The following is a 19,480-nucleotide window of genomic DNA, read 5'->3' as shown; positions in this document are numbered from 1 at the left end:
ATAAACTGTCAATTACATAACTTAAGTTTCATATGGAAAGTGAACCCTGGTCTTCCAATATGAAAGTCCTGTGGTTGACCCATTCCTTCCTACAGTGACTTTCTTGCTCTTTATACCACATTGCCCTTTGGCGTCTCATACACACACTAAAGGGTGCCTCGTTCATTGGTAAAAACCATACGATTTGATCACCTGGGAATGATAAAAGTCTGGCAATCCATTGTTGTGTCTTTTTCGAATGTCTTTCCGCTATGGACTTTGAACTGTGGATGCCCCAGGCACCCAGCAGAGACCTGAGATGGCCTGCGGTTTGGCCTCCAATCAATCATAACTCGCCTGCAGCCATGAAGAGACGGACTCCTTCAATCCAGCACACTAACACACATCACAAGTATTGACCCTACACTATTGAAACCCAGTGCTTCTCAGATTGCACTCAGACTGAGTTTATGTGTGGAAAAAAATATAATATGACACCACTTCAAAAAGTGTGGTTCAGCCACATGGCCAATCTGAGGCACCATTTATCAGTCCTGAAACTAGAAAAGATACTGCTGTAACTTTTAACTGTAGACAACTTATTTGAATCTCTTAAGTTGTAAGTCTGGGTTTAAATATTTATGATCACTCTCAGACCTTTAGCTTAGTTTCCTTCATCCTAAGAAATTTCTAAACTTTTCTAGTTTGTCTTGGCTTTTCATAGGCTTATTACAAACTGAGGTGCTTTGATGTTCATAAAATAAAAATAAAAACTACACTGAAGTATGTAAAATGTGACCTCTATTATTAAAATATCGGATTTAGAGGAGAGTTTCACAACAGCAGACTTTGTAGAGAATAGAGTTACGTGTCTATACTACTTATTCTTAAGGGTCACGGGGGGCTGAGGCCAATCCCAGCTGACATTGGGTGAGAGGCGGGCCACACCCTGGACTGGTCACCAGTCAATAGACACAGACAACCATTCACACTCACACTCACACCCATGGGCAATGCACCTAACCTGCATGTCTATGGACTGGAGCAAGCCAGAGCACCTTGGGAAAACCCACACGGGGAGAACATGCAAACTCCACACAGAAACCACAAACCACAAACCTGCCAGCCTGTGGATTTGAACCTGGGGGATTTGAATCTTCTTGCTGTCAGGCAACAGTGCAAAACCACTGCACCACCATGCTGCCCTTGCTGACCAAGGGAATTTCACTGCAACAATGAAAATTAAAGGTTCTCTTCACAATATTTTAGCTCTCAGGGCAAGACAAATGTGCGCTTCTCCCTTTCCCTCTCCCCCCGACACGGCTCTGTAGCTGTGTCTCTTGTTCATTGTTGTTCGTTCTGTATACAGCCGCTGACTAACAGCCTCTCTAAACTTTAGTGACGCTGTGTTAGCTCAGCAGGTTAACTGAGTCTGTCGCTGGGTAGCAGCTCTGACTTGTTTTTCACCCCGCTTTCACTCACTGAATGATTCACAGACTCACATTCGCTAACATGCTAACATGTGGTGGCTCCGATGACCAAAACAAAGGACACAAAAGCTCAGATTTAAACACTAGTGTGACTTCACTCTCTGCTTAGGTCACCATTACTCTACCGTATCTTTACATAGCAAATAGTTGTTAAATGCTACATTAATGTTCTGAATGTCATATAGAGAAACTTTAAGCTTACTAGTGAAATAAATTGCACACTTAACTAAAGTAAGAAGAATGACAACACAAACTGGGCATTGAGGTAAAGGTAAGGGGAGTTATTGCTATTGCTTTGGACAAGGACCAGGCACTTAAATATTCAAAATCAATCTGTTGTGAAATGCCAATTTTTTCAGCATATTAACACGCTGCAATGACACTGCTCCCTTTCTGCACTGAAAAGAAAGAGCCTTTTTGGGATTGAGTCATTCCTTTTTCAAAACTTTGCTGTTGGCAGAAACCCAGCTCTCCCTGAGCAATGCCTAATTGACCACTTTGCTCTCAATTGTATTAAAATCTCTTTTTTCGGGTCTAAAAACAAGTCTTCCTGAACAGACACCATCCTTTCCTTTTCCCCCTGCCAGAGGATGGCTTATAAATGGTCTGAAGACCTCCATTAGTATCTACATGTGTGATTTATTGAGCCCGGGTAGACTTCCGCTGAGGTGTAATGTAACAACTGGACAGTCAAGGCCGTATTTAGCCCAGATATAATGGATAACTGCAAAGAACAGCAGAGAAGAATTTGCTGAAAAGCCAGAGATTAAAACGCAAAAGAAGAGGGCAGTGTTCTCCAGGATCAAGTGATCTCTCATGTCAAGTTGTATACTCCATACTACAAGATGTACGGCTTTTTTCATTCCCTGTCTATAATTGATATTATTATATAAAAGTGTAATTACCACGTGAACAATGTTTTTAGGCATAAAAGTCTCACCTTGACATTTTGTTCCCCAATTTATCACATGTTAATTATCATTACGCACCAAATTTATGCCTCTGTGAAGGTTGGCCCTAACACCATCACAAACTCCCACAACTCTGCACCACTCTTCTGATCATCTATTCTTGAGGTGGTGCTGGGCGTTTGAACATCAACTGCCCGTAAACCTTCGTGACAGGAGAATGAAGACATATTTCCCTCGTCTGTCCATGTATCCCTGGTGATTGTCTGGGAGGATGAGAGCATCATCAATAACATGACGTTAGAAAGCGGGTGGGTGGCTGTCGCAATGGCTACACAAACCTCCTACTGACACCACCGCAGGATGCAGTGAAATTAAATCGAATCAAAGGGAATCACTTTGCCCCTGATGTTGGTGCACACACAGTCTAACACACATACAAATCTAACATAATAATGTTTAAACGCACGGCCCCGTTGTTTATTGTAAAAATAGACAGAAAACAAGAGAAACCTTCCAATTTCTGAATCCATTAACACAAGGAGAGTTCTGTTTTCAGCCTCCATACATGGCCAAGTGTACATTTACCTTTTGAAGGCATCCTCCAAGTCAATGCTGGCAAATTACGCAGAAAGAGAAAGGCAGCGATTGAAGGCTCAAACCATTAATTTCCCTGGAGAAAGTGTGCACTCCGCTTGAAGGGCCAGAGTGACCTTTCGCTGACAAGACTGGAGCGGAAGAGACAGGAGCAGTGGACAAATGAGATATTAGACTACAGCAGCAAGAGAGGATGGAGGAGAATACAGACAGCTGGGGATGTATATATAACCACCATAAGAATGTTGTTTGTCTCATATGTATCCGAGGGAGAATTACAATATGCAGTAATGTGTCTTTTCTCTATCAATGCTATTTTTATTTATAATATGTTGATTTTTCATATCAGATGTACCAATGCTGTTTTGGGGTCCATGTAGAAAGATGAACCTCTGAATAAATATTAGCTAGCAGGCAAATTGGCTTTGGTGCTCGTCTTTCACTCAAAAGCATTAGATTGAGAACAAACAAATCTTTGTACAGAATCTCTCCAAAAAAAATCAAATAAACAATTCATCTTTTTTTTGCACCATAGTGCATATCATATGTCAATCACCAAGCAACTCAGGGCGCTCAGAGTGCCTTACAGCTTTGAACAGTACAATTTAAAATAGCAGATTGAGTGTGTTTTTTATGCACTGTTTTTTCTGGTGCTGAGAACAAGGTTTTGTGAAAACTTACTTAAAAAAAATATATCCAGCAATACTGACGGCTTGTCACTCAGCATGATGCAGATGAAGTTGAGTCTAAATTGTCGGCACAGGCATGAAACAAAATGAATGCTACCTGCTATGATGTCTTTGTTGGAATCAACTAATTAGTTTTTTGATAACCTCTACATTTTTTAATTTTCTGATATCTTGATCACTTTGATGTTTAACTATGTAATTTTTGTCAAGACTGACTGGGTGTATTTTTGTTTCTCTGTCAGTATCTGTATAATTTCATGTGGATCCCGGGAAGATTAGTAATTAAAGCATTGACAAAACTGCACATATTTGGTAAGTGCAAATGTAGGAATAAAGCTTTTCTGAGCAAGGGAATTTATTTTCCAAATTCCAGAGTCACTCCCTTTTGGGGCGAAACACAGACTAAGATGACTGTCTAGTGCTCCCCAAGAAATCATGATTGTTTTGTCACAGTCCTGGTCAGCTTTAGTTCCAACTCTGGCTCTTTACCCGTTTCTACAGTATGTTCAGTATTGAGCTTTTATTTATGTGCACATGAGGAAAGAGATAAAACAGAGAGAAAAAGCATAGAATAAGCAGAAGAGGGGAAAAAAAACCCAAGGGGGTTATAAAAACTCTTCACCTCAAAATAAACAAAGACACACAAGTAAAAAAAATAAGCTTGGTGATAAATAAATATTCAAGTAAGTCATTGCAAGTCATATATGGCTCAAGTTTGAAAAATAATAAAAGTAAAGGCAGTAGAGCCATAGCCAGGTCAAAGCGCATTACTGTCTCTGGACCATGAAGAAGTTTTATGATTGTGTAGCATGTGTCATTTTGATGGACAAGGTCACTTTAAACCGGACACGAGTGTGTTGCAAGTTTCTGTCAGTTTTCTAATGTGGCGTTCTCTTGTGAAACTTATGTGCATCATTTGCTTTGACACGACACACACCTGGTTGGGCTGAAGCTGAGAAAAGTGATAAAGGTAAGAGGCATGATTGGCTCCATGCCTCTTACCTTTAATCTGTGACTGTACTGGCTCTGGAGTCTGGTCTCAAAGCCACTATAGCTGCGTTGAAGAAGCCTGGCATTTCTTGATCTTAAGATTCAAGTCAATGTTGTATGCGGGATCCTATGCTTACACACTGAAGGGAACTTTCAGTTGTACACAATCTGGGTCTCATTTTCGTAGTTTTGGCGCAATAACGCATTATTACCAACACTTTGGGTGAACTTAGTCTAGGTTTATCCCACAGATGAAGTGGTCTAGATCTGCAGGGGTCATTAGATGATAGGCCAGATGAGAAGAAGAGATGAATTTTGACTTCTTCTTTATCTATTTATTTTCTGTGAAATACTGGTTACTTTTTCGTCTTCAGGGCTCCAAAAATCTTTCAAATGAAACAAGTTGAAGTCTACAGCCCTGCTCTGCTAGCTCGATGAGACAATACTTGAGCTAAATGCTAACATCAACTTGCCAACATTCTCACTGTGACAAAGTTAGCTAGGTGATGATAGAGGAAAACATAGGGGATTACCAAAGTCATTAGGATTCATCATCTGAAGACCATGAGTATCTTTGCAAAAATTCATAGGCAAAGACACTGCTTTGTTTTAAGGGTTAACAAAAAAAGTTTGGGAATCACTGGTTTAGATGTCAGTTTGTTGTCAACCTGTCTGTAAATGTGGTCACTATGACTTTGTTTTCTCGATCTCCATGTTCCAAAATGTCAGCAATTACCTTGGTGAGAACTTTCTTTTCATAACCTATTGAAATGATGGCCAAAACTATGTGAATAAGAACCAGATTGTAATAATGTAGAATTTAACAAAAAAAGTACTTCCCCACATATATCTACAGGATATCTGTCTTGGTATGCAAAGCAAAACATGGCCTATTTTGGGCCATATTCCTCTAGCACAACAGTATGAGTCTGACGAAACCTGTCAGTTGCACCGTGATGCTGATACTTAGGTATATGATACGTGACGTGCATGAAATGTACTTGGTGGAAGGAAGTGTCCCTTGCACTTTACTTCACTGATGCATATTGTTCACTTATGGATATGAATTCCACAGTATTGAATCACCTTTAAATGCTGATGGTGGTTTATGAGCAAAACGTAGCTTCTGTAATAACTTTAGCTCTGACGCACTTTACTGAGTACAGGAGTCCACTACTTTCCTTTTAAGACATCAAATCACAAACTTCAGGATGCACATCTGCTGAAGAACAAGGATAATAAAGTACCTTGTTCAAGGGTACATTAGAGAGTTTGCATGGACTAAAAACCAGCAAGCTTTCAGCCAACCTGCAGTCCTGCATTAATTATAACTGTGAGGATGTGAGGATCAGCGCAGTAATCTCATAATATATATCCCCTACCCACACACAGAGAAAATCAACAGCAACCCCAGCAGTGACTAATGACTAACACCCACTTGCTTGGTCTAAATTACACAGTAGCCACTTCAGTTCAATGGATATGGTGCACTAATGCACATTGCTATGTTGTATACTGGAAATATGGCAGGCATGGGCACTGGAAAAGAAGAGGGTACTTAGGCAAGAATGTCTAAGGTTATATAATATAGATATCAATTGAAAAAGCAAAACTATAACAGTGGCATTACTAGAGTGGGAACTTATAGTTTTGGTCAAACATGCACAGTACCTGGCATTTAACTCAAATCTACTAACCATTCATGTTCTTATGTTTAGATTTATTGTGTTTAGCAGATGTGTTTGTTCAATGCAATGTAAAATCACGGGGAGCAATTTAGGTTTCATTGTCTGCTTCAAGGACACTTCAGCGTGTGTGCCTCCAGCAACCGTACTAAATTATAGACTCCAACGCACTCTACCATCTGAGCTACAGTCATTTTAGTGCATAAATCTGTATTTTATGCATTTAATACATGCAGCAATGACTCTACATTGATTTCATCATAGTTATGTAAACACTATGTGAGAGTGTTCCCCATTAAAGGTTAAAAAAACTAGAGGCTTTTGACTGGAAGGTCACAGTTCGATCCCCAGACCAGCAGGCTACACTTGGGTGGTGACAGTGCTTATCAAATGCGTTTGTACTTAAAATCTTCCAGTAACTTTGTCTCTTCTGTTTTCCAAGTTTGTTACTTTTGATTTTTTTATGTGGGGTTCTATTATTTTATTTCAAAATTATTCTAAATATGTTGAACACCAAAACCATTTTTCAAGTGGCTACCGCCCCATTGCTTCCATGCCCGTACTCGCGGCTGCCTCTCCAAACTAGGGGCATGGTGGCCACCATCCACTGTAAGTAATACAAATATGTGCCTAATACGACCCCACTTCAAAAAATCCTAAATGACCCTTTAACCTCTGACAGTTTCAGTGGAGCTGCACAGCTGATTAAACTGTGTTTGCACTGGGCAGCTTCCAGCTGTGAATGTGAGCAAAATGTACCACACCAATAAAAGAGAGCCTGGCTCATAGTGAGGCTGCCCTGAAGAAATAGAAGAAAAAGACATCTCTACAGAATCTATAGAAAATTGATCCCCTGGACTCAACGTTCATAAAGCAATGTTCTAAAGACCATCTTTTTAAAAACCACAATGGGAACATGAAAATGACTAAAGGGCAGAGGCCATGATAATTTGTAATCGTATTCTCCAAATCTAAAAAAGTTCCTTAAACATTCCAGTAACCAAATATTGTTTTCTGGTCAGCTTATAAAGTGAAATGCTTAACAGCTGTCTCCAAACTCTTACACGTCAAAGCCTTAAACAGCATATGATGGCCCAGAAAAACAGACTGTCCAGAGTCATTGTTCTACTGTATCCAGACTCACAATAAAATCTAACAATGTATTCTAATTTTTTTCAGCCGTTGAATGTTTTTCACATTGGACATCCTTCCAGACTGAAAACTGTTTATAAAGTATTAATGCTGGGAAAGCTGTGTTCTCAGATTGCTCATCTGTTGAATGTAATAAGTAAATGTAATAACTGAGTGTATGAAAGAACATATCTGCACATATGCACTTACATATAATACAGCTTTTATGTCAGTTATGTGAAATCCTTCTGAGAAGGCAATGAAATTACAATGACTGTTTTCAGTGAGAAACCTTTAATTGGGTCTGAGTGTATTGACCACTGGCTGTGTTATGGGCGGTCGATACACGGGGGGGGGGGGGGCAAAGGCGAGAGAACCTGCCCTCCTACCTACATCCTTAGCTTTGTGTTTCTGCCCTTAGGTCATGGGTATGTCTGTCTATCATGAGCAAATGAGAGAAACCCAGTTTCCTTAGCGGTGGTCCTGGTGGAGTGAGCCCACATGCAGGTGAGCAGGTTGAATTTGGCAGCTATTTGATCTGACTCTCACATTATAAATTCAGTTTAGCTAAGCATGAATCCATTTGAGAAGTGCAACTTGAAGAGAGGGTGATAAAAAAAAAGATGCATTTGCTCATCTGACTTGCTATTATGTTTATAGTCTGCCCTGAACTCTATTTAAAACATGTGTTGTAGAAGAATATCAATGAGCAAAGTAATATAATCTATCTTCAGTGTCTTTTGAAGTTGTCAGTCTAAAAAAGGTTCCCCAAATAGTTTAAACTCACACACTCGTATTCATTAATTACAGCTAATTAATTACACAATAAAATGCTCTAGCACAAACTCTGCCGTAACAATCTTACATTACATTGTACAAATTAAATGCAGTCTAAGGAATATGATTCGCAATTAATTGCATTCTCTGTGACACACTGTGTGCAAACATTTAAGATGATGCAGCCATACCTGCGAAAAATCCCTGTTAACATATTTCCTTCTTTGATGTCACGAAAATAGACCACAAAGCTTTGACTGCTGCTTACTAGCCTTAACAACTAGATGGAAATTTGCCTCCTCCATATGTTCAAAGTGGATGTAAATTGCTATTTTGCACAATATCAGAGGAAATAACATCGCTTATGTGAATATAAAGTGAACACATTATTTTACATAAAAGATGTATGCAATTATGGGATCTGTGGCATGACAGCTTAAATGTACGAAAACATGCGTCACATTAAAAGTGCTACCATGACATGCTCAGTAGCCACCGTGTTTTTGAGCAAAAGATTGCCGCTAAAACATCACAGTGTTATGTCATTTATGAGCACGGCACATTTAAAGCTGTTCATTTCTTTGTTCAGCTGATGTGAATCACGCCTGAAATAACCTGTTTCATTGTCACAGCATAATTGCAGTCAAGAACATGGCATGATTAATCAAAGTGTTTTTCCGAACCGGTTGGAATTGCCTCTCTCTCATTTAGAGGAGCACATCCAATCATGACATCACAGGCACATCACAACAAATTAGACGGGGCGGTTTCCATCTAATGATGTTTATCGCTTCGTGTGTAGATGTAGGGACTTAATCACATTTCCTTCACTTGGTGTGAAACTAAGTGTTTATCCTTTAGCCGGGCTAACACATTTATGTTTAGTGATGCTGTGAGTGCATTATGACTGGAAAGTTATCTACAGAGGACGTTCAATTACATCCTGACAAGAAGGGAGGTTTTTTCAAACTCCACCCAAATGCTTTTCTCCTTTAAGCCAATTAAGGGCTTTTGACGAAAACACTTCTTTCATTATTCATCATAAAGCGTGTCGGCCTTGTCAAGTAGGACTGCTCTCACCCTGATCTAAGTGCTGTTAAACACAGCACCACTGTGGATAGTGAAATGTGTCAGAAACATAGATACTGGCTCCAGGTGCTGTCGGCCTGTTTCCACCAACCCCTGCCAAGGATTTAGTCCCGTGAAGATGGCCTGCCGTGCTGATGGTAATTAAACTCCACATTTCCATTGATCTCCTTCATCTCTTCCTACATCCTCCCTGCCTCCTCCCTCATTCCCATTCTCGTCCTAAGGAGGGATCTGAATAAATAATGCAGGTTTCCAAGCACGGGTGTGTTAATTGGCCTGTCTTTATGAGCCCAGAGGGTTCCCACTGACCTTTTTGCGGAGATAGCCAGTTGCCCAGGGCCAGACGCCTGCAGAGAGACAAAGTGAGAGCTGTTAGCCATGGGATTGTGTGGAGGCAGCTGCCCAGAACTTCAACTCTAGCAAGGGACAAACTCTTGAGTTCAGGATATCAGGTCTGATACCACCCTACCTGTGATCATCCCATGACATATATGATAACTCCAAGACTAAATGGTAGCATTATTTTTTATTTTTTTGATTAATTTCAACCGGGCAAACAAGCAGTAATGCATTACCTCTTATCCATGCGGTTCTGCACATTCACAACAGCGGGGCTCCCACTATATCCCTGGTGACCACTGACAAATGTCACAGTATGGGTTTCAGTGTGAGACATGTTAAAGAAGAGAGGGTGTGTACTCATAAACGTCGCCCACCCACTGTTTCCCCGCTTTAAACCAGTGAAACCCCCCAGTCACAAGCTTTACTAACCACGAGCTGGCCAATCAATGTGCAGTATTCCATTAGGAATTGGAGCCCGATTCATTTGTCATGTTTTATTTATTAATGCAGGACATTATCACTATTATCATTTCAAGTAATGTGCTTTGAGCACAGAGAAAAATATACTTCATGCCGCAGTCACACGGATTCAGGCAAATGGACAGAAATCCAGATATCAGTTAAGTGGATGAGAGCAGGACAGTAAAATTAAGTGAGACCTGTCACCTGAATACCGGCAACAGTAACATTAGTCAGCTTTGCTTAGTTAAAAGTTAAAATATTTGAATTTTTGCTCTCATCTGTGATAAAAAGGCATGCAATGATTTTATCTAATATATTTTACAAATCAAAACAAGTAAAAAAACGAGGATTTAGCTGCCTTGATTCGGCATGTACTCTGCACTTTTACTAATACTGATGCCACTGAGTCAAAATGCTAGTATAAATGCCCAACAGAGCCACAAAATGCTAACTAATGGTCCATCCCAGTGTGGTTCCCGGCTCTGCAGATGGCAGGTCCAAGAGTCAGATCTGTGACTGCAGGCGGAGTAAAGGGTGTCACAGAATGACATGTGAGCCATCAATCACTGGAGAATTTTTCAGACATGTTTTGGACAAGTAGAGTTGGCAGTAGACTTCTAGCTGACCCTTGAATATTTCCATTATGTGTCCTTATTTTCTGTAGTGAAGTGGTACATTCCTTGAACTTGTCCACACATGCTCATGCTGAGCTCATAAGTGCCTTGCGTTCAGATGATAGAACAATGTGTTCTCCTTGACAGATCATGCCAACATGTGGAGGAGTCATTATTTCAGTTGGAGTGGATCATGTATTGGCTTAAATGTAAATAGCTTATGCCTTTCCTGCTGGGAAAGACACACGTTCTGCCTGTTGTGAGATGCAAACTAGAGTAGCCAACATTAGTAAGCTTCTTTTTTAAAACCAAAATTGAATATGAATAAAGACCTTGGATTTACCATCGTCCTGTTTCCTGGATATCTAAGAAGAGAATCCACGGGCTAAACCTCTTGTGATTTTCTGTCAATTTCATAGGCAAAGCTGGGAAAGTAAGCAGATACACCCTGCCAGGCTCGGGGCTACCCATCTTCGTCTTTCACTTTCTGCTCAGGGCAACTTTGCAGCCCCTTATACATGGACAAGTTCCTTAAATCAAATAGACTGCCTCATCTGTAATTCATCTGGGTGGAGTACATGTGAAATGGACAAGGAAGATTTACACACTATTTCAAGGAAACGATATATATATATATATATATATATATATACATATGTTCTGGTAAGAAGCTTTTACAGGAGGTTTTGGCTGGAAAAGAGGAGTTTTTAAAGAAAATGAACAATTGTGCAATACAGACTAGCAGATTACTATGTTAGAAATATAGCATGTTTTTTTTGTGGTTAATCATACGCGGGCTTCATTCTTTTAGTGACCACAGGCATTTAATCTTGATGCTCACGCCTTATCGCCTTTTGTAAGATTAGAATAAAAAGATTTCAGTTCTATGCTAGATTGATTGTACATTTTCACAGAATCATGGTATCTCACTGGAAGCCATATTATTCTAAAAGATTTAACAGCAGACCACATTTAAATTCGAACGTGGACATGCCATCTGACTGTATCCATCTAGGTCTATCGTTGTGCAATACATGTATGCCACACAGTATTAAAGTCATAATATGATACCATCTATATATCTAGGGAATAAGAAGATCTCATTATATGATTTCACAAAATCATAAACTCAGTAACTGTGGCCAGGGATTGAATTTGAATTTTAATATTAGACTCCAGTGGATTGAAAGATCATCAATTGATAAAGCTCTCTGAAATAACTTTGTTGCGTACCATGTTACATTTACTGAGAAGCAACGACTTTAGACAGTAATTGTCTTGAGGAATACAACAAATCTGATTGTGCTGGGGAAAAGCTCTGCATCATTGCACTGCTTGTGATGCCTTCCCGAGACTAATACAATGGGAGAGCCGAAAAAAAATAGACTAAGCTCGTAATCCAATCTGATTCAGAACTACAATGAGATCTGCCATCACTCAGTTTGTGAACAACAGAAGCCTCAAAATAGCCTGGAATTTGGTGGCAAATCCATAACTCCCTTAATTTGATAGGTGGGACTGGGGGAACCATTCCTTTGGACCAGCTGTGGTATGTACTGAGCATGACTTCTATATTCAAAAGAGAACCGTACCAAGCTTTAGGCATATCCTAAGCAGTTTTTCAGGTTATAAATTTGTTAATAAGGAAAAAGATCACATCAAGAGAGGGAGCAGTTGAAGTGAGGTTGGCAGTGGAGATTACACTGAATGAGGTGAGGCAAATTACCTAATTCCATTTAGAGATGGTGTGTAATCGGCTTTATCTACTGTGGAGATGGTATTAGACCCCTACATAATCTGGAATGAGAGGGATTTAAGAAATAAGGAACCGAGAGAACAGTTCTTGAGCTATTCTTGTCAGCTCACTCTGTAGACTTCTAATCTGACCTGCATTGACCTGAGATCCAACGGTGCACAATATGGCTTCCTTAATGTGAGACTCCATTGTTCTGACTTGTTTCTTTGGTCGGAGCAAGTCAGGACAAATTGTTCTCATGCGCAGCTATTACACAGGAACACAAAGCACATAAAAGACAAGTTTTTGATCTTATGGTGGTTGAGGAGCTTGTTTTTATAAAGCAATGACCACACGCTACTAAGTAAAAACCAATAAAGCCTTGTCCTTTATGAATAAATTATTTTGAATTCAAGAAAGCCTTTCAAGTGACAAAGCGCTCAGACAAAGAAGACAAAGATATGTGTAAAATTGGACATCTAAGGGCTGCAGATTAATCCCTTACAAAATGTTGTTGAATTATTGCCCTGCCACAAAAGGGGGCCTAAGGAGGTTTTGCAACTATGAAATTGTGCGACTCTACAGTGATCACCTCAGAGTGACACAGTATGAAATGTTTGGTTATGGATTCTCTGCCACTGTTAACAAGATTAAAAGAGCAAAAAGAGCACTCCTGTTTCTGTCTTCATTGAAACAAAAGATGGTGCAAAATGAGGATTACAGTACGTCAACCCAGACCAAACTGTCTCGACTGCTACTGGGAAAATGGATAGACCTTTTGACAGCTGATCATGGCTTTAAAGAGCCGCCGTGAAGCCAACATTTCAATTTTTGGCCGTGCTTGCTTGAGATGGTGCTGTCGACTGATCCACCACTTTGTTCCAGATTGAAATATCATTTGAGCCACGACAAAGGCCAAAATGTGGCCTGCAACAGATCAGCATGAAAAAAACACAAGACTTGTTTTTAGCTTTGGCAATTAATAACTTTTGTTCTATGATTTCAAAATTGAAGCACTGACAGGTTAAGAGGAGTGAGGAGTCAGCTGTTAATGACGGTATTATAAAAGCCAGTAAAATAGGTTTTTCAAAACTTGTGAATCACCGCAACCATAAAAGTGCGCAAAAAATATTTATTGACTTATTGGTCCAGTAGTATGCAAGGTTAGCTGTGAGACAGGTACACATACAAACAAACAGAACAAAGTGCATGATCCCCTCCAGGCTTTTACCTGGCAGAGATAATTGTTTACTGACTAAAAGCCACCCAGAGACTACAAATATCTCCCAAGAGTGAATTATTCTCTACTGGAGATTTGATTTTCAAATTTGCACAGATTTAAATCAGCTGTTTTCTGTTTGACTTGATGGATTTTCGAGTTTGGAATCAAAGGTTTATTTAAGAGCTGTGGAAGTAAGAGATCTGATTAAATGCTCCTGAACCCACAGGTTGAATTTGTGTGCCAGTTTTCACAGAATTTTAAGATTTCTTGCTGGCAGACAGGCAACCACACTTGTCTAAAAGGTAGGATCATGATTCTCTTGCTCCAGGTAATAAATTGTCATCAAATACAATCCCATCATTTCTCAATCAGCTGAAAAACATTCCTTAAAATCACATCATAGCATGTTCATGAATCGATTCTGCAAAAAGTTGAGATTTTTTGTTCACATAATCCATTCACCTCTCCCGCTTCATGTGAGGATTATGAGCGCACACTGCTGTGGACTGAGAAGGGCAGCAGGAAGAAGTCATGGCTGACATCCGCTATCTGTGCCCCTATCACCAAGCAGACAAGACCAAATCAAATCTACGAGACAGATGCACAGAGCCTGTGTTCATCCAAGCATCGCTCTTTCTCTCTGTCTCTCTATCTGTCTTTTTTCTCCTCTCTGGCTCTCACTTGAAAAGGACAGGAAAATCAAGGTCAGGCCACCCAGCACGTGAATTTGCAGGAGAATAAATTTCCACATGCTTGTCCTTTCCGACCCACTGACAGTCTCAAGGAATGTAGCCTTGTCAAGCCAGGTAATGTATGACTAGTGAAGACATATGGCATGTTTACATGGGGCCCTTCGTTACCATCCAGCTTCACTTCCCTCTCACCTTTCTCTCTCCTCTCACACGTGGCATTCCGATCCATATAGGAAGTGATGGGTGGGTCAGTGCTTAATTCATGAATCAAAAGCAAGTCCACACTGTCAATGTTTGAGTAGAGGAGAATCTAATTAAAATGGCAAATGGGAAGCGAAGGAGAGAGTGAGTGAGTGAGAGAGAAAGTGAGGGAATCAGCATAATTACAGCTTAATGCAAACAACTCCACATTGTCTTTATTCCAATGAGTTAATGAGGTTACAGACTGGAAAAAACAATTCCATCACTGCTATTGTCTTCTACAGGCCACCAAGGAAAATGAGCTGTCACCCGATCTTAATGGCGACAGGGTTTTCACCCAGGCCAGAATTAATATCTGACTCCCAGGCCTAATGAGCACGAGCTGGGAGAGCAGAGCGAACTCTTTGTCCTGCAAGTTTGAAGAAGAAAGGGGGGAAAAAAAGCAAAAAAAAATAATAAAAATAAGAAATGGATGGCACAGAGAGTAATGGCACTTGTGAGGGAATATATTGCTGTGATTGGATTCTGCTCCTCAAGGGCAATTTCAGTTCAGAGATGCATTATCAGCGTGACGATAGGAAAATTAGCTACATTTTCAAAGTGCTTCACTTTACGCTACAAGACCATATACAAAGACATAATTAAGTAGTGGTTGTAATGCAGTTGATTACCATTGGAGTCTAGCACCAGCACCTCCTATCCCACAGTCAGTGTCAGTTATACATGATGCATATTCATACAATGTTGTATTTTACATGCTTTTAGATGCAGTGTATTCAAATTTGACAACTTTTTAGGCCAACTAAAATCAAGGATTGAGTGTTTCTCAACCACAGTTGTATTCTTGGCAGTGCGTAGAGGGCTTTGAAACAACATTCCTTCATGTTATGACATAAAATCTACACAAAGTATACATAATTCAACAGTTGACATTATACATAAAATAAATTAGAGCACATTATTTCTAAATTTATAGCACCCCATCAGTGCAATACTAGCGCAAATATGCTTTTTTGCATGCATAATATACAAACCGGGTAAAAATGCTGAGTGTCGATGTGTCCAGACCATAATCTACCGTCAATATGTAGAGATAGAGATTCTCGGCCCCTTTTTAACAGATATGTAATAGGAAATAATGAGCTATTTAAATATACTTGTGTTGTTTTATTAGCTCGATACTTAATGGCTTTTCCTGATTTTATGATAACTTCTTATAAACACCATTTTAAATATAAAAGATTTCATTTGCTCTACATCTGTTTTAGATGTTGACAGTGGTGCCTATGCAGCACTACCTCACTCAAATCCCAAATAAGTTTGTTGGGATTTCTGTCATCTGAGTTTTATAGAGGTCTTCTCTGTGGTCTCACTGATCATAAACACAAAAAAAGAAAAGAAAAAAAAATCACCAAATTACTAAATATGGTAACACACTAGACTTTTTGTTTGCCTGTGAATCATTAAATATATCTTTTACTGGTGTAATACCAAAGCAGTAAGATCATTCGTCAAATATTAAAGACCAGTTTGTGGCAAAGCGAAGGGTTACCACTTCAATATTTTTTTATTTATATTGGGTTTTAATGAGACTAGAAGGAAGGAAAAAAGATCCTAAAAGGACCCAAATTATGGAAAAGTTATATCAACAGAGCAGGAGGGCTAATTGACAATAGCACACATGTCTACATTTCTGTTGGTTTAATTTTACATCACTTCCACCAATCTGTACAAAGATATTCTTAAAATGAGTTTCACTGCTTTTGTATATTCTGATGTATTTAAAAGAAGAAAGTGCGTGTGTGTGTGTGTGTGTGTGTGTGTGTGTGTGTGCATGTGTGTGCATGTTTGCTTATTGTGGCCTACAGGAACAGTTCACCAATTTCTTTATAATGTGCAGAGCTATGAGACCAATAAAAACAACTCTTATTACAACGATCATTGTAAAAGATAACAGTATTGCTCTGAACTGGTTTTACCTATCATATTTCACAAACACATACTGTACTGTGAAACTCAGCCTGCAGGGATTCCCTCCCCGAGGAGGATTTGCATCTTCTTCTCCCAGTCTTTGTGCAAATTTTTTTTATTTTATTTTAGTTTTTTGTTCCTTTTATTAAATTCAAACATTTTTTATCCTAGTAGCCCCCTGCTGTGGGTTTGGGGGGGGGCAGTTGTAGAAAGAGTGGTATTGCCTAAAGTGACAAATGTACTATTCCAGCTCAGTTATGGCCTAGAAATGGCCAAATGCAGCAGAGAATGTGTTATGAAGGCAAACGTTTGCATCTCTTGTACCGCTCTTGAATATTCACATGTTTTGGAGGACTATTAAAGAGAAGAGGAATGCTTAGTCAAGACCAAAAATGAATATGCGACAGTCATGCTTTCTGTCAATGTATGATGGATTGACGACATTTGACATACACATAACATGAACCCCCAACCTTACGTTTTACCTTTTCCATCACTAATCTAGAGTGATTCAGCTGTAGCTTTCATTCATAGACTAATTAACACTGGTCCTACTGTAGCTCCTGTGGCAGTGGGACACAAGTAACTTTCCCATTACCAAAGGAAGTCATTTATGCCCCCTACTCCTTTTGATCTGTCAGACTTGTGATGAAAAGAATAGTAGAGGTTCCGCCAAGGGATCCGCTGCCTTTGAGACTCAACAGCTTGACTCATTTCATTACTGTCATGAATTAAAGATCCCCAATCTCCTTTTTTTCCCCATTCGCATGGCAATGATCCACCCTTAGTTAATTTACAGTCGCTCCTTGTGCAATGCCTCCAGCCTCAAAGCTCCCATGACAATTTACCTGTGTCCTTTTCACTTGCTGGCGCATATCATTGTGATATACTATAATAGAATGAGCGAAGGACTCGGGAGTGAGTGGGCATGTTGTATAATGAGGTGGGGGAGGATAGTAATCAGTTACAGTACACCTTTCACTTGCTGGTACAAGTAGATATAACACCCATTTTTCCAAATTGATGTTTTTCTAGCTGGGGATATATTTAGGAAGGGTTATACTCTGGGAATGTCTTGTTCTGGCCAGTTTTTATGATCATGTCAACACTGTACACACTGACTCAATTAAGATCCTTTTTTATATGCAAGTTACGTTCTTGTCTTTTTAATGGTGTTTTCGTTTTAAGCTACGAATTACTCACTCCAAAACAAAAAGTTCTTTCACAGCAAGTACGTAAACATGTCTGCATAACTGGGTCACTTCAGAGTCCATTTTGTATAGGCTAAAACTCTCTATGTAGATTACAGCAAATATATGAATGTTGGTTTAGGAAATTAATGTGTATTCTGTCTGTCCCCCAATCCTTGTGAGTAGTGGTGATAACAGCTCATAATTGTTATTGTTTTCTCTTATAAAAATTCAGCACGAGAAGAGCCTCTCTGCATGTTGCAGTACACTCCAGGGCACACAAACACACAGCGCACAAATGCATGACAGGATAATGCACACACATGTGTTTGCCCTCACGGATGCATTCAGATAAAGCAGCAGAGACACAGACAACTGTGAAAGGTGACAGCATTTCCTATTCTCGCAGGGTGACCTCGTTCCCAGCGGGTCGCTCAGGCGGCTTTGGACTGTGTCTCTACTGGCCATCTGGCCCTGCCGGTCTCCACTGTGAGCAAATACCAGGCGAGTGGCTCACTAACATATTCTGATGGTGTGATTCAATATTGGTGGTAGTTGTAAGCTAGGGATTAGCCTGCTGCACATACCTCCATTTCACTCGACTACACCACCCACCTGGCTGTGGTTTCCATTCACCTGCTCCTGATGGTAATCTGCTTTTTTCTCTCAGTCCACACACTATATTGCAATCAACCCAAGCATTTGATCCTGTGCCAGCGTATCCCATAATACACACATGCTGTTTTGTGTATGTGTCACAATTGAACAGCTAAGCTGTTATTTTAAGTGAAAGATTGAGTGTGCAATTTGGAAAGTGTCCCATATTTCATTATGAATATACATGCCAGCAGATGGAAATATTCCACATTCCCTTATAAGAAATATAATGAATATGCACCACATCATCTCCACTGCGTATTTATACATTTATCTGTCAGATCTTACAAACACATACACAGTATGACTCCTTGCTGTCTGGTAGGGCGAGCAGGGAATCGTCTTCCACACACGAGGACTCTGCATCTCTGTCAATGGTGCTGAACATCTATTTTTATGTGAGCCGGTAGGGGGCGTGTGGTACCTAAAGATAATAGCCCCGCTGCTGTGAATCCAGTCCTCCTGGCTTTCAGGAAACCAGGCATAGCTGCAGACTGAGAGCGACCGTAAAACTGGTCTTCGGTCAAATCAGCATTGCCAGAGTGCATCTATGCTGCTCGACAGTCTAATCACTTTGTAAAAGCAACCATTATCATATCAAATGCGTGGAAACGGAATGTCTAATGTCGAATTCTCTTCAAGGACATGCTGTGCCTGCAGCCACTTTGATTTTCCATACGGAAAAAAAACAGGAAAAAATGCCTGCCTTAGTTGAGAAATAATAATAATAATAACAATAATAATACAAAATATTTCCTTGACAATTTCAAAGTATGAACAAGAAATTATATTGGAAATAAACTCAGGCAAATTCAATCTTTTTTACCAGTTAGTAAAAAAAGAAAAAAAAAAAAAAAAAAAAGAAAATCAGGACAACATTTGTGTCTGAGGTTCTAAAATGTGTCTCTGTCTGTCCGGTTAACCAAGCAGAACAGATATCTTTGTTTGGTTTTTTTCTGTCGGTTCTAACAACCCTGCCTACAACATGAGAGCAGCCAAATTGTCCAGTCCCCTGGAGGAAGTGGGTCCCAGCAGCAGGCCTGGCCCTTCGCCTGTCTT

This window comes from Pempheris klunzingeri, chromosome 7, assembly GCF_042242105.1.
Source record: "Pempheris klunzingeri isolate RE-2024b chromosome 7, fPemKlu1.hap1, whole genome shotgun sequence".
NCBI classification, from domain to species: domain Eukaryota; kingdom Metazoa; phylum Chordata; class Actinopteri; order Acropomatiformes; family Pempheridae; genus Pempheris; species Pempheris klunzingeri.
Note: the sequence above shows the minus strand (reverse complement) of the source record.